This window comes from Somniosus microcephalus, chromosome 7, assembly GCF_052327205.1.
Source record: "Somniosus microcephalus isolate GS21.2 chromosome 7, FLI_Smic_1.0, whole genome shotgun sequence".
NCBI lineage: Eukaryota > Metazoa > Chordata > Chondrichthyes > Squaliformes > Somniosidae > Somniosus > Somniosus microcephalus.
Genome location: NC_140993.1, coordinates 264,756,468 through 264,783,456, shown reverse-complemented (window position 1 = coordinate 264,783,456; position 26,989 = coordinate 264,756,468). Strand labels below are relative to the sequence as shown.

General features: G+C 50.0%; 1 protein-coding gene across 1 annotated transcript in view; it reads right to left on the bottom strand.

Annotated features, from left to right (window-relative positions):
* Positions 1 to 26,989, bottom strand: part of LOC147115295 (angiopoietin-1-like) — a 327,338-nt gene that overhangs the window by 190,783 nt on the left and 109,566 nt on the right. The window lies entirely within an intron of this gene.

The window sequence follows — 26,989 nt, the reverse complement described above, 5'->3', positions numbered from 1 at the left end:
CTCTCTCCACTCTCTGTCCAGAGACAGTTTGAACTGACTCTCTCCACTCTCTGTCCAGAGACAGTTTGAACTGACTCTCTCCACTCTCTGTCCAGAGACAGTTTGAACTGACTCTCTCCGCTCTCTGTCCAGAGACAGTTTGAACTGACTCTCTCCACTCTCTGTCCTGCCACAGTTTGAACAGACTCTCTCCACTCTCTGTCCAGAGACAGTTTGAACTGACTCTCTCCACTCTCTGTCCAGTCACAGTTTGAACTGACTCTCTCCACTCTCTGTCCAGTCACAGTTTGAACTGACTCTCTCCACTCTCTGTCCTGTCACAGTTTGAACTGACTCTCTCCACTCTCTGTCCAGAGACAGTTTGAACTGACTCTCTCCACTCTCTGTCCAGAGACAGTTTGAACTGACTCTCTCCGCTCAGTGTCCAGTCACAGTTTGAACTGACTCTCTCCGCTCTCTGTCCAGAGACAGTTTGAACTGACTCTCTCCACTCTCTGTCCAGTCACAGTTTGAACTGACTCTCTCCACTCTCTGTCCTGAGACAGTTTGAACTGACTCTCTCCCCTCTCTGTCCAGTCACAGTTTGAACTGACTCTCTCCACTCTCTGTCCTGAGACAGTTTGAACTGACTCTCTCCCCTCTCTGTCCAGTCACAGTTTGAACTGACTCTCTCCACTCTCTGTCCTGAGAGAGTTTGAACTGACTCTCTCCACTTTCTGTCCAGTCACAGTTTGAACTGACTCTCTCCACTCTCTGTCCAGTCACAGTTTGAACTGACTCTCTCCACTCTCTGTCCAGTCACAGTTTGAACTGACTCTCTCCACTCTCTGTCCAGTCACAGTTTGAACTGACTCTCTCCACTCTCTGTCCAGAGACAGTTTGAACTGACTCTCTCCACTCTCTGTCCTGTGACAGTTTGAACTGACTCTCTCCACTCTCTGTCCAGAGACAGTTTGAACTGACTCTCTCCACTCTCTGTCCAGTCACAGTTTGAACTGACTCTCTCCACTCTCTGTCCAGTCACAGTTTGAACTGACTCTCTCCACTCTCTGTCCAGAGACAGTTTGAACTGACTCTCTCCACTCTCTGTCCAGTCACAGTTTGAACTGTCTCTCTCCACTTTCTGTCCTGTGACAGTTTGAACTGACTCTCTCCACTCTCTGTCCAGTCACAGTTTGAACTGACTCTCTCCACTCTCTGTCCAGAGACAGTTTGAACTGACTCTCTCCACTCTCTGTCCAGAGACAGTTTGAACTGGCTCTCTCCACTCTCTATCCTGTCACAGTTTGAACTGACTCTCTCCACTCTCTATCCAGTCACAGTTTGAACTGACTCTCTCCACTCTCTGTCCAGTCACAGTTTGAACTGACTCTCTCCACTCTCTATCCAGTCACAGTTTGAACTGACTCTCTCCACTCTCTGTCCAGTCACAGTTTGAACTGACTCTCTCCACTCTCTGTCCAGTCACAGTTTGAACTGACTCTCTCCACTCTCTGTCCAGTCACAGTTTGAACTGACTCTCTCCACTCTCTGTCCAGTCACAGTTTGAACTGACTCTCTCCACTCTCTGTCCAGTCACAGTTTGAACTGACTCTCTCCACTCTCTGTCCAGTCACAGTTTGAACTGACTCTCTCCACTCTCTGTCCAGTCACAGTTTGAACTGACTCTCTCCACTCTCTGTCCAGAGGCAGTTTGAACTGACTCTCTCCACTCTCTGTCCTGAGACAGTTTGAACTGACTCTCTCCACTCTCTGTCCAGTCACAGTTTGAACTGACTCTCTCCACTCTCTGTCCAGAGACAGTTTGAACTGACTCTCTCCACTCTCTGTCCAGTCACAGTTTGAACTGACTCTCTCCACTCTCTGTCCAGAGACAGTTTGAACTGACTCTCTCCACTCTCTGTCCAGAGACAGTTTGAACTGACTCTCTCCGCTCTCTGTCCAGTCACAGTTTGAACTGACTCTCTCCACTCTCTGTCCAGTCACAGTTTGAACTGACGCTCTCCACTCTCTGTCCAGTCACAGTTTCAACTGACTCTCTCCACTCTCTGTCCAGAGACAGTTTGAACTGACTCTCTCTGATGTGCCTCAATAATCCCGAGGCTCGATGTTAGCGAAACAAAACAAGGCTTTTATTAACTTAGAAGATAACACGCAGTGGAGAGAGGTATCTTCCCTGGAGGTCTGCAGTACTGGCTGTGAGGCCAGACTGAGCTGGCTTACATAGAGGCCAGGTATGGGCGGAGCCCTACACACAACACATTCCATACATTCCAATACACAATACAATGGTGAGGAGAAACCTGAAACCAACCACGGTCACAGGCAATACAATGGTAAGGGGGAACCTGAAACCAACCACAGTCACAGGCAATACAATGGTAAGGGGGAACCTGAAACCAACCACAGTCACAGGCACTGATGAATGGAATATTTCATCACATTCACCCCTTCTATAGATTTAGTCTGTTCGGGGGTTTGGTAGTCCTCTGCAACCGACGTGGCTGTTGTGGTGTCGCGGGTGTCGGCTGGGTGTCCCCGGTGGCCTCCTGGGTCTCTGCCGGGGGTGCCGCCAGGGTTGTTGAAGGGGTAGTTGGTGGGGGTGCCGTTGGTCGATGTTCTTCCGGGGGTGATGAAAGAGTAGTGGGTGGGTAAGAGTTGCTGTGGTCGTTGTTGCTGCTATTGCCGTGGTTGTTGTCGTTACCGGCTGGGGCGACGTCTTTTATTGACACGGTGTCCTCCCTTCCGTCGGCGTGCCGGACATACGCGTATTGGGGGTTGGCGTGGAGTAGGTGCACTGGCTCCACGAGAGGGTCCGTCTTATGGCCCCTCACATGCCTTCGCACGAATACCGGACCCGGGGTGGAGAGCCATGACGGCATGGATACGCCTGAGGTGGATTTCCGGGGGAAGCTAAACATTCGTTCATGAGGCGTGGCATTGGTGGCAGTACACAATAGCGACCGTATCGAATGGAGCACATCTGAGAGGACTTCCTGCCAGCGGGAGATAGGGAGGCCCTTGGTCCTTAGAGCTAGAGTGACTGCTTTCCATACTGTCCCGTTCTCTCGCTCCACTTGGCCGTTACCCCGGGGGTTGTAGCTGGTGGTACGGCTCGTGGCGGTACCCCTGGACAGCATGTACTGGCGTAGCTCTTCACTCATGAAGGACGCCCCCCTATCCGTGTGGATGTAGCTCGGCATACCGAACAGGCAGAACAGGCTGTTGAGGCATTTAATGACCGTGGCGCTGGTCATGTCTGGGCAGGGGAAGGCGAATGGGAACCGGGAGTATTCGTCCACAATGTTCAGGAAGTAAACATTGTGGTCGACGGACGGGAGGGGGCCCTTGAAATCTAAGCTGAGCCGCTCAAAGGGCCGTGTAGCTTTGATTAAGTGGGCTCTATCAGGGTGGTAGAACCGAGGCTTGCACTCAGCGCAAGTGCGGCAGTTCCTGGTCAGAGACCGAACTTCCTCAATCGAGTAGGGTAAGTTGCGGGACTTTATGAAGTGGAACAGCCGCGTGACCCCTGGGTGGCAGAGGTCGTTGTGGAGGGTCTGTAGCCGATCCCCGGTGGCGCTGGCACACATCCCTCGTGAGAGGGCATCTGGGGATTCGTTAAGGGCCCCTGGCCGGTAAATGATGTCATACTCGAAGGTGGAGAGCTCGATCCGCCACCTAAGAATCTTATCATTTTTGATCTTCCCCCTCTGTTTATTATTGAACATAAACGCTACCGACCGCTGGTCGGTAAGTAGGGTGAAGCGTTTGCCGGCTAGGTAGTGGCGCCAGTGGCGCACTGCCTCCACGATGGCTTGGGCCTCCTTTTCCACGGAGGAGTGTCTGATCTCGGGCCCTTGGAGGGTCCTCGAGAAGAAAGCTACGGGCCGCCCCGCCTGGTTGAGGGTGGCCGCCAAGGCAAAGTCAGACGCATCACTTTCCACTTGAAATGGAGTGTTCTCGTCCACTGCCTGTAGCGTGGCCCGCTCAATATCCTGCTTAATGCTTTTGAAGGCGGCGTGGGCCTCAGCAGAGAGCGGAAAAGAGGATGCTTTCAAGAGGGGGCGGGCTTTGTCGGAGTAGTTGGGGACCCATTGGGAATAATAAGAAAATAACCCCAGGCACCTTTTCAGGGCTTTGGGAGTGTTGGGCAGGGGCAGCTCCCGTAGGGGGCGCAATCGGTCGGGGTCTGGTCCGATTTCCCCATTCTCCACCACGCTGCCTAGTATGCAGAGGCGCGTGGTGTTGAAAACGCACTTGTCCTCGTTGTAGGTGAGGTTGAGTTTTTGTGCGGTTTTCAGGAACCTCTCGAGGTTCGAGTCGTGATCCTGCTGGTTGTGACCGCAGATGGTGATGTTGTCGAGGTAGGGGAAGGTTGCCTGCAAGTGGTGGTCATCGACCATGCGATCCATCTCCCTCTGGAAGACCGAGACCCCATTCGTCACCCCAAAGGGGACTCTGAGGAATTGGTAGAGGCGTCCGTTCGCCTCGAAGGCGGTGTACGGGCGGTCCTCTGGTCTGATAGGGAGCTGGTGGTACGCTGACTTGAGGTCGATGGTGGAGAACACCCGGTATTGGGCGATTTGGTTCACCATTTCTGATATGCGGGGTAGCGGGTAGGCGTCTAGTTGGGTGTACCTGTTGATCGTTTGGCTATAGTCGATCACCATCCGTTTCTTCTCGCTACCCCTTACTACCACCACTTGGGCGCGCCACGGGCTATTGCTGCATTCAATAATGCGCTCTTTCAGGAGCCTGTCTACCTCGGTTGCGATAAACCGCCTGTCCTCCCAGCTGTACCTCCTGCTTTTGGTCGCTATTGGCCGGCAGTTAGGGGTAAGGTTCGCGAATAGCGAAGGCGGCTTTACCTTCAGGGTAGCCAGGCCGCACACTGTGAGGGGCGGCTGGGACCCACCGTACTTGAGCGTGATGCTTTGGTGGTTGCACTGGAAATCCAGGCCCAAGATCACGCTCGCGCATAGATTCTTCATGATTAATACTTTAAAATTATCGTATACAGTCCCGTTAACGGACAATTGTACCGTGCAGTAACCCAGAATGGTCGATGTCTGGGTTTTATCAGCCATAGAGATGGTACCCCGAGTAGGGACCACCTTTAGGGAGAGTTGTCGTGCCAGTTCCGGGTGGATAAAACTCTCCGTGCTTCCACTGTCAATTAAACATTTAACCCCGCACCCGTTTACCTCGATGTCCACCATTGATTTGGATAGCGGGTGGGGCCTGGTCTGGTCCACTGTGACCGATGCCACTGTAGGGCCCTGATCGAGACAAGATGGCGTCTGCGCTGTCTGCTCACAAGATGGCGGACCCCACGAGGTCGGGCAAGATGGCGTCCAAGATGGCCGCTCCCACGGCGCACACGCGGCGGTGGCGGGTTTTGGTTTTCCAGCGGGGTTCCCTCTGCACACCTTCCCAAAGTGACCCTTCATACCGCACTTAAAGCAGGTGGTGCCTTTCGCCGGGCACAGGTTTCTGGTGTGCTTTGGCTGCCCGCAGAAGTGGCAGTTGGGTCCCCGACGCGTCGCGGCTGTCATAGGGCTTCTGGGGAGAGAGCGGGGCCCCGACGGTGTCGGGCTGCCGGGCGGGGAAGATGCCTTCCAAGATGGCGGCACCCTTGGTGCACACGTGGCGGCATGGACGGCGCGAGCTGAAGAGTAGGCGTCCGAGTTTCTCTGGGCCACATCCAGGGATCGCGCGGTGTCCGCAGCCTGTTTCAGGTCCAATCCCGTTTTTTCCAGCAGTCTTTGCCGGATGTAAGTGGAGCTGAGGCCTGTGATAAAGGCATCGCGAACAAGCTCGTCGGTGTACACTGCGGCTTTTACATCTCGGCACTTGCAGTCTTTGCCAAGCATTTTCAGGGTGCCTAGGAACTCCTCCACCGATTCCCCAGGTCGCTGTGCGCGAGTGGCGAGCAGATGCCTAGCATACACCTCATTCGTAGGCTGCTGGTATTGCGCCTTTAAGATGTCGCAGGCGGCCAGGTACGTGTCGGCGTCTTGGATGAGGGGGTAAACCCGGTGGCTTACCCAATTCCGCAGAATTCCGAGTTTCATACTCGCAGCGTCCGTAGCGTCTTTGACGGCTGCGGAATTGTCCAGGAAGAATTCCATACACATAAACCAGTGTCCGAAGCGTGCTGATGCGTCCGGAGCATGCTGATCCAAATCCAAACATTCGGGTTTCAGGAGTTGGTCCATTGTGTTGAAAAATAAGTTAATAAAATTGATGTGCCTCAATAATCCCGAGACTCGATGTTAGCAAAACAAAACAAGGCTTTTATTAACTTAGAAGATAACACGCAGTGGAGAGAGGTATCTTCCCTGGAGGTCTGCAGTACTGGCTGTGAGGCCAGACTGAGCTGGCTTACATAGAGGCCAGGTATGGGCGGAGCCCTACACACAACACATTCCATACATTCCATACACAATACAATGGTGAGGAGAAACCTGAAACCAACCACGGTCACAGGCAATACAATGGTAAGGGGGAACCTGAAACCAACCACAGTCACAGGCAATACAATGGTAAGGGGGAACCTGAAACCAACCACAGTCACAGGCACTGATGAATGGAATATTTCATCACATTCACCCCTTCTATAGATTTAGTCTGTTCGGGGGTTTGGTAGTCCTCTGCAACCGACGTGGCTGTTGTGGTGTCGCGGGTGTCGGCTGGGTGTCCCCGGTGGCCTCCTGGGTCTCTGCCGGGGGTGCCGCCAGGGTTGTTGAAGGGGTAGTTGGTGGGGGTGCCGTTGGTCGATGTTCTTCCGGGGGTGATGAAAGAGTAGTGGGTGGGTAAGAGTTGCTGTGGTCGTTGTTGCTGCTATTGCCGTGGTTGTTGTCGTTACCGGCTGGGGCGACGTCTTTTATTGACACGGTGTCCTCCCTTCCGTCGGCGTGCCGGACATACGCGTATTGGGGGTTGGCGTGGAGTAGGTGCACTGGCTCCACGAGAGGGTCCGTCTTATGGCCCCTCACATGCCTTCGCACGAATACCGGACCCGGGGTGGAGAGCCATGACGGCATGGATACGCCTGAGGTGGATTTCCGGGGGAAGCTAAACATTCGTTCATGAGGCGTGGCATTGGTGGCAGTACACAATAGCGACCGTATCGAATGGAGCACATCTGAGAGGACTTCCTGCCAGCGGGAGATAGGGAGGCCCTTGGTCCTTAGAGCTAGAGTGACTGCTTTCCATACTGTCCCGTTCTCTCGCTCCACTTGGCCGTTACCCCGGGGGTTGTAGCTGGTGGTACGGCTCGTGGCGGTACCCCTGGACAGCATGTACTGGCGTAGCTCTTCACTCATGAAGGACGCCCCCCTATCCGTGTGGATGTAGCTCGGCATACCGAACAGGCAGAACAGGCTGTTGAGGCATTTAATGACCGTGGCGCTGGTCATGTCTGGGCAGGGGAAGGCGAATGGGAACCGGGAGTATTCGTCCACAATGTTCAGGAAGTAAACATTGTGGTCGACGGACGGGAGGGGGCCCTTGAAATCTAAGCTGAGCCGCTCAAAGGGCCGTGTAGCTTTGATTAAGTGGGCTCTATCAGGGTGGTAGAACCGAGGCTTGCACTCAGCGCAAGTGCGGCAGTTCCTGGTCAGAGACCGAACTTCCTCAATCGAGTAGGGTAAGTTGCGGGACTTTATGAAGTGGAACAGCCGCGTGACCCCTGGGTGGCAGAGGTCGTTGTGGAGGGTCTGTAGCCGATCCCCGGTGGCGCTGGCACACATCCCTCGTGAGAGGGCATCTGGGGATTCGTTAAGGGCCCCTGGCCGGTAAATGATGTCATACTCGAAGGTGGAGAGCTCGATCCGCCACCTAAGAATCTTATCATTTTTGATCTTCCCCCTCTGTTTATTATTGAACATAAACGCTACCGACCGCTGGTCGGTAAGTAGGGTGAAGCGTTTGCCGGCTAGGTAGTGGCGCCAGTGGCGCACTGCCTCCACGATGGCTTGGGCCTCCTTTTCCACGGAGGAGTGTCTGATCTCGGGCCCTTGGAGGGTCCTCGAGAAGAAAGCTACGGGCCGCCCCGCCTGGTTGAGGGTGGCCGCCAAGGCAAAGTCAGACGCATCACTTTCCACTTGAAATGGAGTGTTCTCGTCCACTGCCTGTAGCGTGGCCCGCTCAATATCCTGCTTAATGCTTTTGAAGGCGGCGTGGGCCTCAGCAGAGAGCGGAAAAGAGGATGCTTTCAAGAGGGGGCGGGCTTTGTCGGAGTAGTTGGGGACCCATTGGGAATAATAAGAAAATAACCCCAGGCACCTTTTCAGGGCTTTGGGAGTGTTGGGCAGGGGCAGCTCCCGTAGGGGGCGCAATCGGTCGGGGTCTGGTCCGATTTCCCCATTCTCCACCACGCTGCCTAGTATGCAGAGGCGCGTGGTGTTGAAAACGCACTTGTCCTCGTTGTAGGTGAGGTTGAGTTTTTGTGCAGTTTTCAGGAACCTCTCGAGGTTCGAGTCGTGATCCTGCTGGTTGTGACCGCAGATGGTGATGTTGTCGAGGTAGGGGAAGGTTGCCTGCAAGTGGTGGTCATCGACCATGCGATCCATCTCCCTCTGGAAGACCGAGACCCCATTCGTCACCCCAAAGGGGACTCTGAGGAATTGGTAGAGGCGTCCGTTCGCCTCGAAGGCGGTGTACGGGCGGTCCTCTGGTCTGATAGGGAGCTGGTGGTACGCTGACTTGAGGTCGATGGTGGAGAACACCCGGTATTGGGCGATTTGGTTCACCATTTCTGATATGCGGGGTAGCGGGTAGGCGTCTAGTTGGGTGTACCTGTTGATCGTTTGGCTATAGTCGATCACCATCCGTTTCTTCTCGCTACCCCTTACTACCACCACTTGGGCGCGCCACGGGCTATTGCTGCATTCAATAATGCGCTCTTTCAGGAGCCTGTCTACCTCGGTTGCGATAAACCGCCTGTCCTCCCAGCTGTACCTCCTGCTTTTGGTCGCTATTGGCCGGCAGTTAGGGGTAAGGTTCGCGAATAGCGAAGGCGGCTTTACCTTCAGGGTAGCCAGGCCGCACACTGTGAGGGGCGGCTGGGACCCACCGTACTTGAGCGTGATGCTTTGGTGGTTGCACTGGAAATCCAGGCCCAAGATCACGCTCGCGCATAGATTCTTCATGATTAATACTTTAAAATTATCGTATACAGTCCCGTTAACGGACAATTGTACCGTGCAGTAACCCAGAATGGTCGATGTCTGGGTTTTATCAGCCATAGAGATGGTACCCCGAGTAGGGACCACCTTTAGGGAGAGTTGTCGTGCCAGTTCCGGGTGGATAAAACTCTCCGTGCTTCCACTGTCAATTAAACATTTAACCCCGCACCCGTTTACCTCGATGTCCACCATTGATTTGGATAGCGGGTGGGGCCTGGTCTGGTCCACTGTGACCGATGCCACTGTAGGGCCCTGATCGAGACAAGATGGCGTCTGCGCTGTCTGCTCACAAGATGGCGGACCCCACGAGGTCGGGCAAGATGGCGTCCAAGATGGCCACTCCCACGGCGCACACGCGGCGGTGGCGGGTTTTGGTTTTCCAGCGGGGTTCCCTCTGCACACCTTCCCAAAGTGACCCTTCATACCGCACTTAAAGCAGGTGGTGCCTTTCGCCGGGCACAGGTTTCTGGTGTGCTTTGGCTGCCCGCAGAAGTGGCAGTTGGGTCCCCGACGCGTCGCGGCTGTCATAGGGCTTCTGGGGAGAGAGCGGGGCCCCGACGGTGTCGGGCTGCCGGGCGGGGAAGATGCCTTCCAAGATGGCGGCACCCTTGGTGCACACGTGGCGGCATGGACGGCGCGAGCTGAAGAGTAGGCGTCCGAGTTTCTCTGGGCCACATCCAGGGATCGCGCGGTGTCCGCAGCCTGTTTCAGGTCCAATCCCGTTTTTTCCAGCAGTCTTTGCCGGATGTAAGTGGAGCTGAGGCCTGTGATAAAGGCATCGCGAACAAGCTCGTCGGTGTACACTGCGGCTTTTACATCTCGGCACTTGCAGTCTTTGCCAAGCATTTTCAGGGTGCCTAGGAACTCCTCCACCGATTCCCCAGGTCGCTGTGCGCGAGTGGCGAGCAGATGCCTAGCATACACCTCATTCGTAGGCTGCTGGTATTGCGCCTTTAAGATGTCGCAGGCGGCCAGGTACGTGTCGGCGTCTTGGATGAGGGGGTAAACCCGGTGGCTTACCCAATTCCGCAGAATTCCGAGTTTCATACTCGCAGCGTCCGTAGCGTCTTTGACGGCTGCGGAATTGTCCAGGAAGAATTCCATACACATAAACCAGTGTCCGAAGCGTGCTGATGCGTCCGGAGCATGCTGATCCAAATCCAAACATTCGGGTTTCAGGAGTTGGTCCATTGTGTTGAAAAATAAGTTAATAAAATTGATGTGCCTCAATAATCCCGAGACTCGATGTTAGCAAAACAAAACAAGGCTTTTATTAACTTAGAAGATAACACGCAGTGGAGAGAGGTATCTTCCCTGGAGGTCTGCAGTACTGGCTGTGAGGCCAGACTGAGCTGGCTTACATAGAGGCCAGGTATGGGCGGAGCCCTACACACAACACATTCCATACATTCCATACACAATACAATGGTGAGGAGAAACCTGAAACCAACCACAGTCACAGGCAATACAATGGTAAGGGGGAACCTGAAACCAACCACAGTCACAGGCAATACAATGGTAAGGGGGAACCTGAAACCAACCACAGTCACAGGCAGTGATGAATGGAATATTTCATCACACTCTCCACTCTCTGTCCAGAGACAGTTTGAACTGACTCTCTCCACTCTCTGTCCAGTCACGGTTTGAACTGACTCTCTCCACTCTCTGTCCTGAGACAGTTTGAACTGACTCTCTCCACTCTCTGTCCAGTGACAGTTTGAACTGACTCTCTCCGCTCTCTGTCCAGAGACAGTTTGAACTGACTCCATTCTCTGTCCAGTCACGGTTTGAACTGACTCTCTCCACTCTCTGTCCTGTGACGGTTTGAACTGACTCTCTCCACTCTCCGTCCAGTCACGGTTTGAACTGACTCTCTCCACTCTCTATCCAGTCACATTTTGAACTGACTCTCTCCACTCTCTCTCCTGTCACAGTTTGAACTGACTCTCTCCACTCTCTATCCAGTCACATTTTGAACTGACTCTCTCCACTCTCTATCCAGTCAAATTTTGAACTGACTCTCTCCACTCTCTGTCCTGTCACAGTTTGAACTGACTCTCTCCACTCTCTGTCCAGTCACAGTTTGAACTGGCTCTCTCCACTCTCTGTCCAGAGACAGTTTGAACTGACTCTCTCCACTCTCTGTCCTGTCACAGATTGAACTGATTCTCTCCACTCTCTGTCCAGTCACAGTTTGAACTGACTCTCTCCACTCTCTGTCCAGTCACAGTTTGAACTGACTCTCTCCACTCTCTCTCCTGTGACAGTTTGAACTGACTCTCTCCACTCTCCGTCCTGTGACAGTTTGAACTGACCCTCTCCACTCTCTGTCCAGTCACAGTTTGAACTGACTCTCTCCACTCTCTGTCCTGTGACAGTTTGAACTGACTCTCTCCACTCTCTGTCCTGAGACAGTTTGAACTGGCTCTCTCCACTCTCTGTCCTGTCACGGTTTGAACTGACACTCTCCACTCTCTGTCCTGAGACAGTTTGAACTGACTTTCTCCACTCTCTGTCCAGTCACAGTTTGAACTGACTCTCTCCAGTCTCTGTCCAGTCACAGTTTGAACTGACTCTCTCCACTCTCTGTCCAGAGACAGTTTGAACTGACTCTCTCCACTCTCTGTCCAGTCACAGTTTGAACTGACTCTCTCCACTCTCTGTCCAGTCACAGTTTCAACTGACTCTCTCCACTCTCTGTCCAGAGACAGTTTGAACTGACTCTCTCCACTCTCTGTCCAGAGACAGTTTGAACTGACTCTCTCCGCTCTCTGTCCAGAGACAGTTTGAACTGACTCTCTCCACTCTCTGTCCAGTCACGGTTTGAACTGACTCTCTCCACTCTCTGTCCTGAGACAGTTTGAACTGACTCGCTCTGCTCTCTGTCCAGAGACAGTTTGAACTGACTCTCTCCACTCTCTGTCCAGTTACGGTTTGAACTGACTCTCTCCACTCTCTGTCCTGTGACGGTTTGAACTGACTCTCTCCACTCTCTGTCCAGTCACGGTTTGAACTGACTCTCTCCACTCTCTATCCAGTCACATTTTGAACTGACTCTCTCCACTCTCTATCCAGTCACATTTTGAACTGACTCTCTCCACTCTCTGTCCTGTCACAGTTTGAACTGACTCTCTCCACTCTCTATCCAGTCACATTTTGAACTGACCCTCTCCACTCTCTGTCCAGAGACAGTTTGAAGTGACTCTCTCCACTCTCTGTCCAGTCACAGTTTGAACTGACTCTCTCCACTCTCTGTCCAGAGACAGTTTGAACTGACTCTCTCCACTCTCTGTCCAGTCACAGTTTGAACTGACTCTCTCCACTCTCCGTCCTGTGACAGTTTGAACTGACCCTCTCCACTCTCTGTCCAGTCACAGTTTGAACTGACCCTCTCCACTCTCTGTCCAGTCACAGTTTGAACTGACTCTCTCCACTCTCCGTCCTGTGACAGTTTGAACTGACTCTCTCCACTCTCTGTCCTGAGACAGTTTGAACTGGCTCTCTCCACTCTCTGTCCTGTCACGGTTTGAACTGACTCTCTCCACTCTCTGTCCTGAGACAGTTTGAACTGACTTTCTCCACTCTCTGTCCAGTCACAGTTTGAACTGACTCTCTCCAGGCTCTGTCCAGTCACAGTTTGAACTGACTCTCTCCACTCTCTGTCCAGAGACAGTTTGAACTGACTCTCTCCACTCTCTGTCCAGTCACAGTTTGAACTGACTCTCTCCACTCTCTGTCCAGTCACAGTTTGAACTGACGCTCTCCACTCTCTATCCAGTCACAGTTTGAACTGACTCTCTCCACTCTCTGTCCAGTCACAGTTTCAACTGACTCTCTCCACTCTCTGTCCAGAGACAGTTTGAACTGACTCTCTCCACTCTCTGTCCAGAGACAGTTTGAACTGACTCTCTCCGCTCTCTGTCCAGAGACAGTTTGAACTGACTCTCTCCACTCTCTGTCCAGTCACGGTTTGAACTGACTCTCTCCACTCTCTGTCCTGAGACAGTTTGAACTGACTCTCTCCGCTCTCTGTCCAGAGACAGTTTGAACTGACTCTCTCCACTCTCTGTCCAGTTACGGTTTGAACTGACTCTCTCCACTCTCTGTCCTGTGACGGTTTGAACTGACTCTCTCCACTCTCTGTCCAGTCACGGTTTGAACTGACTCTCTCCACTCTCTATCCAGTCACATTTTGAACTGACTCTCTCCACTCTCTATCCAGTCACATTTTGAACTGACTCTCTCCACTCTCTGTCCTGTCACAGTTTGAACTGACTCTCTCCACTCTCTATCCAGTCACATTTTGAACTGACTCTCTCCACTCTCTGTCCAGAGACAGTTTCAACTGACTCTCTCCACTCTCTGTCCAGTCACAGTTTGAACTGACTCTCTCCACTCTCTGTCCAGAGACAGTTTGAACTGACTCTCTCCACTCTCTGTCCAGTCACAGTTTGAACTGACTCTCTCCGCTCTCTGTCCTGTCACAGTTTCAACTGACTCTCTTCACTCTCTGTCCAATCACAGTTTGAACTGACTCTCTCCACTCTCTGTCCTGTCACAGTTTGATCTGACTCTCTCCGCTCTCTGCCCTGTCACAGTTTGAACTGACTCTCTTCACTCTCTGTCCAGTCACAGTTTGAACTGACTCTCTCCACTCTCTGTCCAGAGACAGTTTGAACTGACTCTCTCCACTCTCTGTCCAGAGACAGTTTGAACTGACTCTCTCCACTCTCTGTCCTGAGACAGTTTGAACTGACTCTCTCCGCTCTCTGTCCAGTCACAGTTTGAACTGACTCTCTCCACTCTCTGTCCAGAGACAGTTTGAACTGACTCTCTCCACTCTCTGTCCAGAGACAGTTTGAACGGACTCTCTCCGCTCTCTGACCTGTCACAGTTTGGACTGACTCTCTCCACTCTCTGTCCACTCACAGTTTGAACTGACTCTCTCCACTCTCTGTCCTGTCACAGTTTGAACTGACTCTCTCCACTCTCTGTCTTGTCACAGTTTGAACTGACTCTCTCCACTCTCTGTCCTGTCACAGTTTGAACTGACTCTCTCCACTCTCTGTCCTGTGACAGTTTGAACTGACTCTCTCCGCTCTCTGTCCAGTCACAGTTTGAACTGACTCTCTACACTCTCTGTCCTGAGACAGTTTGAACTGACTCTCTCCACTCTCCGTCCAGAGACAGTTTGAAGTGACTCTCTCCACTCTCCGTCCAGAGACAGTTTGAACTGACTCTCTCCACTCTCCGTCCAGAGACAGTTTGAACTGACTCTCTCCACTCTCTGTTCAGAGACAGTTTGAACTGACTCTCTCCACTCACTTTCCAGAGACAGTTTGAACTGACTCTCTCCACTCTCTGTCCTGTGACAGTTTGAACTGACTCTCTCCACTCTCTGTCCAGCGACAGTTTGAACTGACTCTCTCCGCTCTCTGTTCAGTCACAGTTTGAACTGACTCTCTCCACTCTCTGTCCAGTCAGTTTGAACTGACTCTCTCCACTCTCTGTCCAGAGACAGTTTGAACTGACTCTCTCCACCCTCTGTCCAGTCACAGTTTGAACTGACTCTCTCCACTCTCTCTCCTGTGACAGTTTGAACTGACTCTCTCCACTCTCTGTCCTGTGACAGTTTGAACTGACTCTCTCCACTCTCTGTCCTGTGACAGTTTGAACTGACTCTCTCCACTCTCTGTCCAGTCACAGTTTGAACTGACTCTCTCCACTCTCTGTCCAGAGACAGTTTGAACTGACTCTCTCCACTCTCTGTCCAGAGACAGTTTGAACTGACTCTCTCCACTCTCTGTCCTGTGACGGTTTGAACTGACTCTCTCCACTCTCTGTCCAGTCACGGTTTGAACTGACTCTCTCCACTCTCTATCCAGTCACAGTTTGAACTGACTCTCTCCACTCTCTGTCCAGTCACAGTTTGAACTGACGCTCTCCACTCTCTATCCAGTCACAGTTTGAACTGACTCTCTCCACTCTCTGTCCAGTCACAGTTTCAACTGACTCTCTCCACTCTCTGTCCAGAGACAGTTTGAACTGACTCTCTCCACTCTCTGTCCAGAGACAGTTTGAACTGACTCTCTCCGCTCTCTGTCCAGAGACAGTTTGAACTGACTCTCTCCACTCTCTGTCCAGTCACGGTTTGAACTGACTCTCTCCACTCTCTGTCCTGAGACAGTTTGAACTGACTCTCTCCGCTCTCTGTCCAGAGACAGTTTGAACTGACTCTCTCCACTCTCTGTCCAGTTACGGTTTGAACTGACTCTCTCCACTCTCTGTCCTGTGACGGTTTGAACTGACTCTCTCCACTCTCTGTCCAGTCACGGTTTGAACTGACTCTCTCCACTCTCTATCCAGTCACATTTTGAACTGACTCTCTCCACTCTCTATCCAGTCACATTTTGAACTGACTCTCTCCACTCTCTGTCCTGTCACAGTTTGAACTGACTCTCTCCACTCTCTATCCAGTCACATTTTGAACTGACTCTCTCCACTCTCTGTCCAGAGACAGTTTCAACTGACTCTCTCCACTCTCTGTCCAGTCACAGTTTGAACTGACTCTCTCCACTCTCTGTCCAGAGACAGTTTGAACTGACTCTCTCCACTCTCTGTCCAGTCACAGTTTGAACTGACTCTCTCCGCTCTCTGTCCTGTCACAGTTTCAACTGACTCTCTTCACTCTCTGTCCAATCACAGTTTGAACTGACTCTCTCCACTCTCTGTCCTGTCACAGTTTGAACTGACTCTCTCCGCTCTCTGCCCTGTCACAGTTTGAACTGACTCTCTTCACTCTCTGTCCAGTCACAGTTTGAACTGACTCTCTCCACTCTCTGTCCAGAGACAGTTTGAACTGACTCTCTCCACTCTCTGTCCAGAGACAGTTTGAACTGACTCTCTCCACTCTCTGTCCTGAGACAGTTTGAACTGACTCTCTCCGCTCTCTGTCCAGTCACAGTTTGAACTGACTCTCTCCACTCTCTGTCCAGAGACAGTTTGAACTGACTCTCTCCACTCTCTGTCCAGAGACAGTTTGAACGGACTCTCTCCGCTCTCTGACCTGTCACAGTTTGGACTGACTCTCTCCACTCTCTGTCCACTCACAGTTTGAACTGACTCTCTCCACTCTCTGTCCTGTCACAGTTTGAACTGACTCTCTCCACTCTCTGTCTTGTCACAGTTTGAACTGACTCTCTCCACTCTCTGTCCTGTCACAGTTTGAACTGACTCTCTCCACTCTCTGTCCTGTGACAGTTTGAACTGACTCTCTCCGCTCTCTGTCCAGTCACAGTTTGAACTGACTCTCTACACTCTCTGTCCTGAGACAGTTTGAACTGACTCTCTCCACTCTCCGTCCAGAGACAGTTTGAAGTGACTCTCTCCACTCTCCGTCCAGAGACAGTTTGAACTGACTCTCTCCACTCTCCGTCCAGAGACAGTTTGAACTGACTCTCTCCACTCTCTGTTCAGAGACAGTTTGAACTGACTCTCTCCACTCACTTTCCAGAGACAGTTTGAACTGACTCTCTCCACTCTCTGTCCTGTGACAGTTTGAACTGACTCTCTCCACTCTCTGTCCAGCGACAGTTTGAACTGACTCTCTCCGCTCTCTGTCCAGTCAGTTTGAACTGACTCTCTCCACTCTCTGTCCAGAGACAGTTTGAACTGACTCTCTCCACCCTCTGTCCAGTCACAGTTTGAACTGACTCTCTCCACTCTCTCTCCTGTGACAGTTTGAACTGACTCTCTCCACTCTCTGTCCTGTGACAGTTTGAACTGACTCTCTCCACTCTCTGTCCTGTGACAGTTTGAACTGACTCTCTCCACTCTCTGTCCAGTCACAGTTTGAACTGACTCTCTCCACTCTCTGTCCAGAGACAGTTTGAACTGACTCTCTCCACTCTCTGTCCAGAGACAGTTTGAACTGACTCTCTCCACTCTCTGTCCAGTCACAGTTTGAACTGACTCTCTCCACTCTCTGTCCAGTCAGAGTTTGAACTGACTCTCTCCACTCTCTGTCCAGTCACAGTTTGAACTGACTCTCTCCACTCTCTGTCCAGTCACAGTTTGAACTGACTCTCTCCACTCTCTATCCTGTCACAGTTTGAACTGACTCTCTCCACTCTCTGTCCAGTCACAGTTTGAACTGACTCTCTCCACTCTCTGTCCAGTCACAGTTTGAACTGACTCTCTCCACTCTCTATCCAGTCACAGTTTGAACTGACTCTCTCCACTCTCTATCCAGTCACAGTTTGAACTGACTCTCTCCACTCTCTGTCCTGTCACAGTTTGAACTGACTCTCTCCACTCTCTGTCCAGTCAGTTTGAACTGACTCTCTCCACTCTCTGTCCAGTCACAGTTTGAACTGACTCTCTCCACTCTCTGTTCAGAGACAGTTTGAACTGACTCTCTCCACTCTCTGTCCTGAGACAGTTTGAACTGACTCTCTCCACTCTCTGTCCAATCACAGTTTGAACTGACTCTCTCCACTCTCTGTCCTGTCACAGTTTGAACTGACTCTCTCCACTCTCTGTCCAGTCACAGTTTGAACTGACTCTCTCCACTCTCTGTCCAGTCACAGTTTGAACTGACTCTCTCCACTCTCTGTCCAGTCACAGTTTGAACTGACTCTCTCCACTCTCTGTCCAGAGACAGTTTGAACTGACTCTCTCCACTCTCTGTCCAGAGACAGTTTGAACTGACTCTCTCCACTCTCTGTCCTGAGACAGTTTGAACTGACTCTCTCCACTCTCTGTCCAATCACAGTTTGAACTGACTCTCTCCACTCTCTGTCCAGAGACAGTTTGAACTGACTCTCTCCACTCTCTGTCCTGAGACAGTTTGAACTGACTCTCTCCACTCTCTGTCCAGTCACAGTTTGAACTGACTCTCTCCACTCTCTATCCAGTCACAGTTTGAACTGACGCTCTCCGCTCTCTGTCCAGAGACAGTTTGAAATGACTCTCTCCACTCTATGTCCAGAGACAGTTTGAACTGACTCTCTCCACTCTCTGTCCAGAGACAGTTTGAACTGACTCTCTCCGCTCTCTGTCCAGTCACAGTTTGAACTGACTCTCTCCACTCTCTGTCCAGTCACAGTTTGAACTGACGCTCTCCACTCTCTATCCAGTCACAGTTTGAACTGACTCTGTCCACTCTCTGTCCAGAGACAGTGTGAACTGACTCTCTCCACTCTCTGTCCAGAGACAGTTTGAACTGACTCTCTCCACTCTCTGTCCAGTCACGGTTTGAACTGACTCTCTCCACTCTCTGTCCTGAGACAGTTTGAGCTGACTCTCTCCGCTCTCTGTCCAGAGACAGTTTGAACTGACTCTCTCCACTCTCTGTCCAGTCATGGTTTGAACTGACTCTCTCCACTCTCTGTCCTGTGACGGTTTGAACTGACTCTCTCCACTCTCTGTCCAGTCACGGTTTGAACTGACTCTCTCCACTCTCTATCCAGTCACATTTTGAACTGACTCTCTCCACTCTCTATCCAGTCACATTTTGAACTGACTCTCTCCACTCTTTGTCCTGTCACAGTTTGAACTGACTCTCTCCACTCTCTATCCAGTCACATTTTGAACTGACTCTCTCCACTCTCTGTCCAGTGACAGTTTGAACTGACTCTCTCCGCTCTCTGTCCAGAGACAGTTTGAACTGACTCTCTCCACTCTCTGTCCAGTCACGGTTTGAACTGACTCTCTCCACTCTCTATCCAGTCACATTTTGAACTGACTCTCTCCACTCTCTATCCAGTCACATTTTGAACTGACTCTCTCCACTCTTTGTCCTGTCACAGTTTGAACTGACTCTCTCCACTCTCTATCCAGTCACATTTTGAACTGACTCTCTCCACTCTCTGTCCAGTGACAGTTTGAACTGACTCTCTCCGCTCTCTGTCCAGAGACAGTTTGAACTGACTCTCTCCACTCTCTGTCCAGTCACGGTTTGAACTGACTCTCTCCACTCTCTGTCCTGTGACGGTTTGAACTGACTCTCTCCACTCTCTGTCCAGTCACGGTTTGAACTGACTCTCTCCACTCTCTGTCCAGTCACAGTTTGAACTGACTCTCTCCACTCTCTATGCAGTCACATTTTGAACTGACTCTCTCCACTCTCTGTCCAGTCACATTTTGAACTGACTCTCTCCACTCTCTGTCCTGTCACAGTTTGAACTGACTCTCTCCACTCTCTATCCAGTCACATTTTGAACTGACTCTCTCCACTCTCTGTCCAGTCACATTTTGAACTGACTCTCTCCACTCTCTGTCCTGTCACAGTTTGAACTGACTCTCTCCACTCTCTGTCCAGTCACAGTTTGAACTGACTCTCTCCACTCTCTGTCCAGAGACAGTTTGAACTGACTCTCTCCACTCTCTGTCCTGTCACAGTTTGAACTGATTCTCTCCACTCTCTGTCCAGTCACAGTTTGAACTGACTCTCTCCACTCTCTGTCCAGTCACAGTTTGAACTGACTCTGTCCACTCTCTGTCCAGAGACAGTTTGAACTGACTCTCTCCACTCTCTGTCCAGTCACAGTTTGAACTGACTCTCTTCACTCTCTGTCCAGTCACAGTTTGAACTGACTCTCTCCACTCTCTGTCCAGTCACAGTTTGAGCTGACTCTCTTCACTCTCTGTCCAGTCACAGTTTGAACTGACTCTCTCCACTCTCTGTCCAGTCACAGTTTGAACTGACTCTCTCCACTCTCTGTCCTGAGACAGTTTGAACTGACTCTCTCCACTCTCTGTCCAGTCACAGTTTGAACTGACTCTCTCCACTCTCTGTCCTGAGACAGTTTGAACTGACTCTCTCCACTCTCTGTCCTGTGATAGTTTGAACTGACTCTCTCCACTCTCTGTCCTGCGACAGTTTGAACCAGCGCTTCAGCAAGTCCCGAGGCTATGAAAGGCGCTATGGAAATGCAAGTCTTGCTTTCAATTGATTGGAAACATCGCATCGAACCATGCCAAATGAAAACTACTGAACCCATTTTAACTTGGGCACGCCATCCTCACCCAGATTTAGAAGAACCACAGGAAGCTTAAATTTCCAGAACTAAAAATACTGTATTACTATTGTTTTGTCAAAGCCAAATTATTTCATTCATAACATCAGCGAAAGCGGCAGCAAGTCATCTGCGATTATTTACAAGTGTTGTTGTGAGATTATCTTTGCTCGTGAATGATCGTATTTCCCCACCCTTAGTGACTGCATGTACAGCGCAGCCAGCTGTCCTCGTAACCCAGCCCCCCCCCCCACCCCTGCCCCCCCCCATCCCCAGCCCCACCCCCACAACGGGGATCTTTACTCTGACACTGTTGTTTTTATAATTCTCAAGAAGTTCTGTGGCCCAGTTGACTAATTAAGCCAATGGTCAGTGCCACAGGATTGGTCGGCATCCGTTCACTCACTACAGGAGAATACATAATGGTGGACAATCACAGTTTTCATCCATGAGTTAACCGGATAAGGGTTGCGTTGTAAGGATATTTGAGGCCATTAGTAATATGTAGGTGATTAATTGCATACAACCAAGTAATGAAATCATTTCCTTTGACTGGACTAGCGGAGTATTCATTGTCTGGAGGGGATACACTCATAGGACAGAGACTCAGGACTTCCAACAAAGAAGGAAACTCATTGCATAGTTCCACCACATTGCACAGGAAGTTTACGAACTGCAACCCCATAGCCCGACCAGGAGCTTCCTACAAATGGCGTCATTGTCCTCAATCAGGGGGGTTTGAACACATCCTGAAACAGGCTTGAAACAACCAACAGGTTTCCAGGATCTACTCTGGGTGCAATGACATGGCAGGTTTTAGTGTTGGGGGACGAGGCAGTTTTCACTTTGCCCCAATGCTAAACTTGCAGCAGTGTAAATCCTGAGTCAAGGCCCGAGCTGAACACAGAACAAAGCAGAGTGATGCCGCTTCCCCTCCGAGGAGTCTCACTCCACTTCACCTCCGAGTCACATCAGGCCCACTCTGAATGGAGCTCCATTTGAACGAGTTGTAGAACTGGGTCAAAGCACAACAGCTCTGCCCCAATGCTGCAGTAATAGTGTAAATGCACTCCTTACACTTTCTTGCCTATAGGTGTCCTAAGGTAATACTGCTGGTAAGTTGCTCTTACTGATGCTCAGGTCTTGCCTTTTGCTGTTAATCTTTCTTTTCCACTTTTGTTCTTCTCCGTTATTTGGGATTCTATTCCTTTTCTGCTGCTTTTCCACCTCTTCTACTTCTCTCATTCCCCTTCTTACGTTGCTTTCTTCTCTAACTTCCAAGTCACCCTATTCTAGATTGATAATAACATTTATTCCATCTGTACCTGACTTCTTTCTCTGTCTCTTTCTCTGCTTCTGATGCTCAATTCCTCGTACTGAATATGACCTCTGTCTCTGTCTCTCTCTCTCCATCTCCCTCCATGTCTCTCTGTCTCTGTCTCTCTCTCCATCTCCCTCCATGTCTCTCTGTCTCTCTCTCACTCACTCACTGTCTCTCTCTCTGTCTCTCTCTCTCTCTCTCTCTGTCTCTCTCTCTCTCTCTCTCTCTCTCTCTGTCTCTCTCCCTGTCTCTCTCCCTGTCTGTCTGTCTCACTCCGTCTCTCTGTGTGTCTCTCTCTGTCTCTCTTTCTGTATCTGTCTCTCTCTGTTTCTCGCTCTCTGTCTCTCTCTCTACCTCTCCGTCTCTCTCTCTGTTTGTCTCTCTCTGTCTCTCTTTCTCTCGCTCTGTCTCTGTTTGTCTCTCTCTCTGTTTTTCTGTCTCTCTCCCAGTCTGTCTGTCTCTCTCTCTCGGGCGAGAAAGGGGAGCTCAGGGCCAAGTCAGGCTGGGAAGAGACAGGAATGCACTGTAATCCTGGTGGAGTTTTTAATTTCCTCCCCATATCTCATATTTGAGCTCAGCAGCCTATAAAATACAGGAATTCCCCATAAAAATGAGAGCACTGTGTTAAGGTGTTTTTAAAGAAGGAAGTGTCTGAATGTTCACCGAAATGTTAACAAGGAATATATAATGAAGCAGTACAGGCCCGCATGCAACAAGTCCTGGACAACGTTCAGGCTTGAGCTGATAAGTGGCAGGTAATATTCACGCCACACAAGTGCCAGGCAATGACTATCTCCAACAAGCGAGAGTCTAACCTCCGCCCCTTGACATTCAACAGCATTACCATCACCGAATCCCCCACCATCAACATCCTGGGGGTCACCATTGACCAGAAACTTAACTGGACCAGCCACATAAATACTGTGGCAACAACAGCAGGTCAGAGGCTGGGTATTCTGCGGCGAGTGTATCACCTCCTGACTCCCCAAAGCCTTTCCACCATCTACAAGGCACAAGTAAGGAGTGTGATGGAATACTCTTCACTTGCCTGGATGAGTGCAGCTCCAACAACACTCAAGAAGCTCGATACCATCCAGGACAAAGCAGCCCGCTGGATTGACATCCCATCCACCACCATAAACATTCACTCCTTCCACCACTGGCGTACCGTGGCTGCAGTGTGTACCATCTACAAGATGCACTGCAGCAACTCGCCAAGGCTTCTTCGGCAGCACCTCCCAAACCCGCGACCTCTTCCACCTAGAAGGACAAAGGCAGCAGGCGCATGGGAACACCACCACCTCCAAGTTCCCTTACGAGTCACACACCATCCTGACTTGGAAATATATCGCCGATCCTTCATCGTCGCTGGGTCAAAATCTTGGAACTCCCTCCCTAACACCACACGGACTGCAGCAGTTCAAGAAGGCAGCTCACCACCACCTTCTCAAGGGCAATTAGGGATGGGCAATAAATGCTGGCCTTGCCATTTAAAATGCCATTTACGAATTTTTAAAAAAGGAATATATATTGCCACATAATTCGGAATCAAATTAATGATATGGGGTAAATGGCCAAAGTTGAGCTGCAGCAGACCAATATTTGGGTGATTTTTCAAAAACCTGATTCATAGAAACTTACTGCACAGAAGGAGGCCATTCGGCCCATCGTGCCTGTGCCGGCTCTTTGAACGAGTCGTCGTGCTCAGTTCCACATCCCCGCTTTTTGCCCGTAACCCTGTAAGTTCCTCCTCCTCACACTAGCCAATCTAGGTCATTGACTATGAATGGACAAGAAATATAGCCCAATAAATAGTAACTCTACACAGTTACCTAGCTAAGTATAAGATATAGGGAGATTGTAATCTGTAGCCCAATGGATTGAGGAATCTTTGCTAATTGATGGGGGTGTGCATGGGTATCAGGCACAAGCATCTGCACTGAGACCACTCATCTGGCCAATAGTTAACCACAGCCCGTATTTTCCGACCCCTACGGGTGTCCACATCCGTAGGGGCCTCGCAAATGCCGGTTTCAGGCATGCCAAGCACATGCGCTGAAAACCGGCACTTCCGATCTGTTAAGAATGTTCTCGACAGATCGGACGCCTGCCCTGGAGAAGGGCCTCTGCGGGGGGGGAGAGTTCCGCTTTCTGCAGAACCTCCGCCCGCTGAAAACCTTTAAAAATCTTACGCCTGGTAAAAGCAGGCGTAGTAAGGCCTGCTTTTACCAGCATAAGAGTTTAAAAAAGTTAAAAAAAAAAAAAAAATTCACTCATTTATAATTTTAAAATACTTTTTAAAAAGGTAAGTTTATTTTTAATTAAACTTTAATTATTTTTTTTGAAAAAATTAATTTTTGTTTAAAATATGTAATGTAATTTTAACTCATTTTAAATACATGATTTTTTTTTAACATTTATTTAATGTTTTAGTGTGTTTTTTGAGTGATCCCCATTCATATTGACATGTCTATGCGGAGAGACCTGCCAAAAGTGTGCAGGGGGATTCCCTTCTTTGATTGGTTTCCATGGCCCACGTGATCCCAGGGACCGCCTGCGAACCGCCTGCGCCCCTGGGATACCCGGGCCTCTGCCCGCGCGCACCAGGAGAGGCCCAGGAGCGGAAGTGTCGGGACCTACGGAGCCAGCAGGTAAGTTCGTAGATTTTTTCCAGATCAGAGGCATCCGCACACAGGAAGCCTCCGATCGGAAAATCCAGGCCCACAGGTTCTCATACTAATGAAGCCTGAAAGTTTCAATAGACCTGTCCACCATGTTGAATTTACAAAGTGCTGGATTTCATCATTGTTCTCACCCTCGCACAGTGTCAGCCGAGGCTCAGTTGGCAGCACTCTTGCCTCTGAGTCAGAAGGTTGCGGGTTCAACTCCCGCTCCAGAGACTTGAACACAATATCTAAGCTTACACTCCCAGTGCAGTACTGAGGGAGCCTCCGCTGCACTGTCGGAGGTGCCGTCTTTTGGTTGAGACGTTAAACCGAGGCCCCATCTGCTCTCTCAGGTGGACGTAAAAGATCCTATGGCACTATTTCGAAGAAGAGCAACAACTTCCATTTATATATCACCTTCACTGTAGTAAAATATACCAAGGTGTTTCACCATAGTGTTATCAAACAAAATTGGACACCGAGACACAAAAGGAGATCGTAGGACAGGTGGCCAATAGCTTGGTTAAAGAGGTAGGTTTTAACAAACGTCTTAAAGGAGGAGAGAGAGATAGAGAGGTTTAGGGAGGGAATTCCAGAACAGGCAATTTCTCCCCAGTGTCCTGGGCCAATATTTATCCCTCAACCAACATCACTAAAACAGATGATCTGGTCATTATCACATTGCTGTTTGTGGGACCTTGCTGTACACAATTTGGCTGCCGCGTTTCCTACATTACAACAGTGACTACGCTTCAAAAGTACTTCATTGGTTATAAAGCGCTTTGGGACGTCCTGAAGTCATGAAAGGTGCTATGTAAATGCAAGTCTTTCTTACTTTCTACTCTTTCAATTGCCTCAACTACCTGGGTTGCTCTTTGAAAGAGCTGGCACAGGCACGATGGACCAAATGGCCTCCTTCTGTGCTGTAAGAGTCTATAAATTTCCTCAGTAACGTCAACTTAGCCTGTGTTGTATGAGAGAGTATGTTCACGAGAAACAGAAGCTTGTGGAATTACTGGTGAAAGAGGGAAGGGAAGCCAAAGTCAAGTACTCTGAGTGTGCATTCGCACTACAATTGTAGCATCAGTGCAAAGCTTCACACCGACACTAGTTGTAGTGAAAATTTGGAACTCTCTCCCCCAAAAGACTGTTGGTACTAGGTCACCTGAAATTTTCAAGACTGAGGCCAATAGAGTTTTGTTGGGTAAGACTATCAAGGGATTTGGAGCAAAAGTAGGTAAAAGATCAGCCATCATTTAACTGAACAGGCTCAAGGAGCTGAATGGCCCCCTCCTGTTCCTATGTTCCCCTCCAACACATTATTAACATCAAACTAAGCATAAAGTTCCTGTATCGTACATGAATATGAGTCAATACTGATAAGGAAACACATCACACACAGCCTAATGCGGACATATTTGGTTTCTTTACATGCTCAATGCAGATTTGTTGGAGGTACCTAAGGACTTCTAGCTCAGAACACAAAATACATTAGAATCATGGACTAGTACAGCACAGAAGGAGGCCACTCGGCCCATCGAGTCTGCGCCGGCTCTTTCGAAGAGCAATCCAGTTAGTCCCACTCCCCCGCTCTTTCCCCGTATCCCTGCAATTTTTTCTCCGTCAAGTATTTATCCAGTTCCCTTTTGAAAGCTACTATTGGTTCTATTCTAGGATAAAACGGGTTAAACTACATAGAAACTAACAGGTAATGATTGCATGTTAGTAGAATCTTAATCGTAAATTTAGACAGATGGTGGGACGGTGGGAAGTATCTAAACATTAACAGCAGTAAATCACTCAAGTTTCATAAAAAAATATTTAAACCTGTTGAGGAACTTTAGAAGCGAGATAACTGGTCCAATTAAAAATCGGTTAAAAAAATTTAAATTACGCCCAATGTTCCTTTTTTATTCCATGTAATCCTATTTCAAATAAGGTATTTTTGTGCATTTGCCAAGCAGCTGTACAAATTCTAGCTCCTCATATAATAAATCTCTTTCTGGCCTGCCATATAATTTGGGCCAATTTCTAACCGAGAAGATTGATTATTTTTACATGGTTTAAGCCAATCACTGCCTTCCTCCAGCTGATTTTAGCTGGCACTGATCGGGTCAGACAGGCCCAAGTGATTGAAACTAGGAAATTCCGAACCTGCTGGCAAGAGGACCTAACTACGAAAGAGCAGGGCCCCAGAACTAGCGGAAAGAAGTGAAGTGAAATTCCCATCAGCTGAATCTTATCGCGCCTCCAATTCTACACCTGGATTTGACAGTTAAAGACCAACCATTGCGATACACCTCGTTTGGAGCAAGTCAAGTTCACAATGGCAGCTTGTAGCTCATCGTATTAATGACTGTGGAGTGTGTTTGATGGATGGGCCATAAAATGTGGCGGAGGTAGGGATCTGTTGCTTTTTCCGTGCCATTTAGCTTTGTAATTGGTGATGCTCGATGACATTTACTGCAGACTTGAGTTAATCGTAACTGCGCCTCCATCGTGACCCGTCCCTTTGTCAAGCTCAGGTTTCACACGTAAAGCTTCGAGGTCAGGAGTGAAGTGACAGATACAAGTACGTGGGTCAGATCCAAACGGATTCTAGCATTGAATATATTTAACCATTGAACCGAATCAGTCGTTTCTGAGGAATTTCCTTCCCATGAGATCGTTATTAAAATCTATTCTACTAAAATGTCATTGTGTAAAGTTATGAGAAGACAATACTTCTACCTATGGATCTAAAAGGTTTTGGTTGTAGATTCCAGATGGGTTCTTCATTTCATTATTCACCCC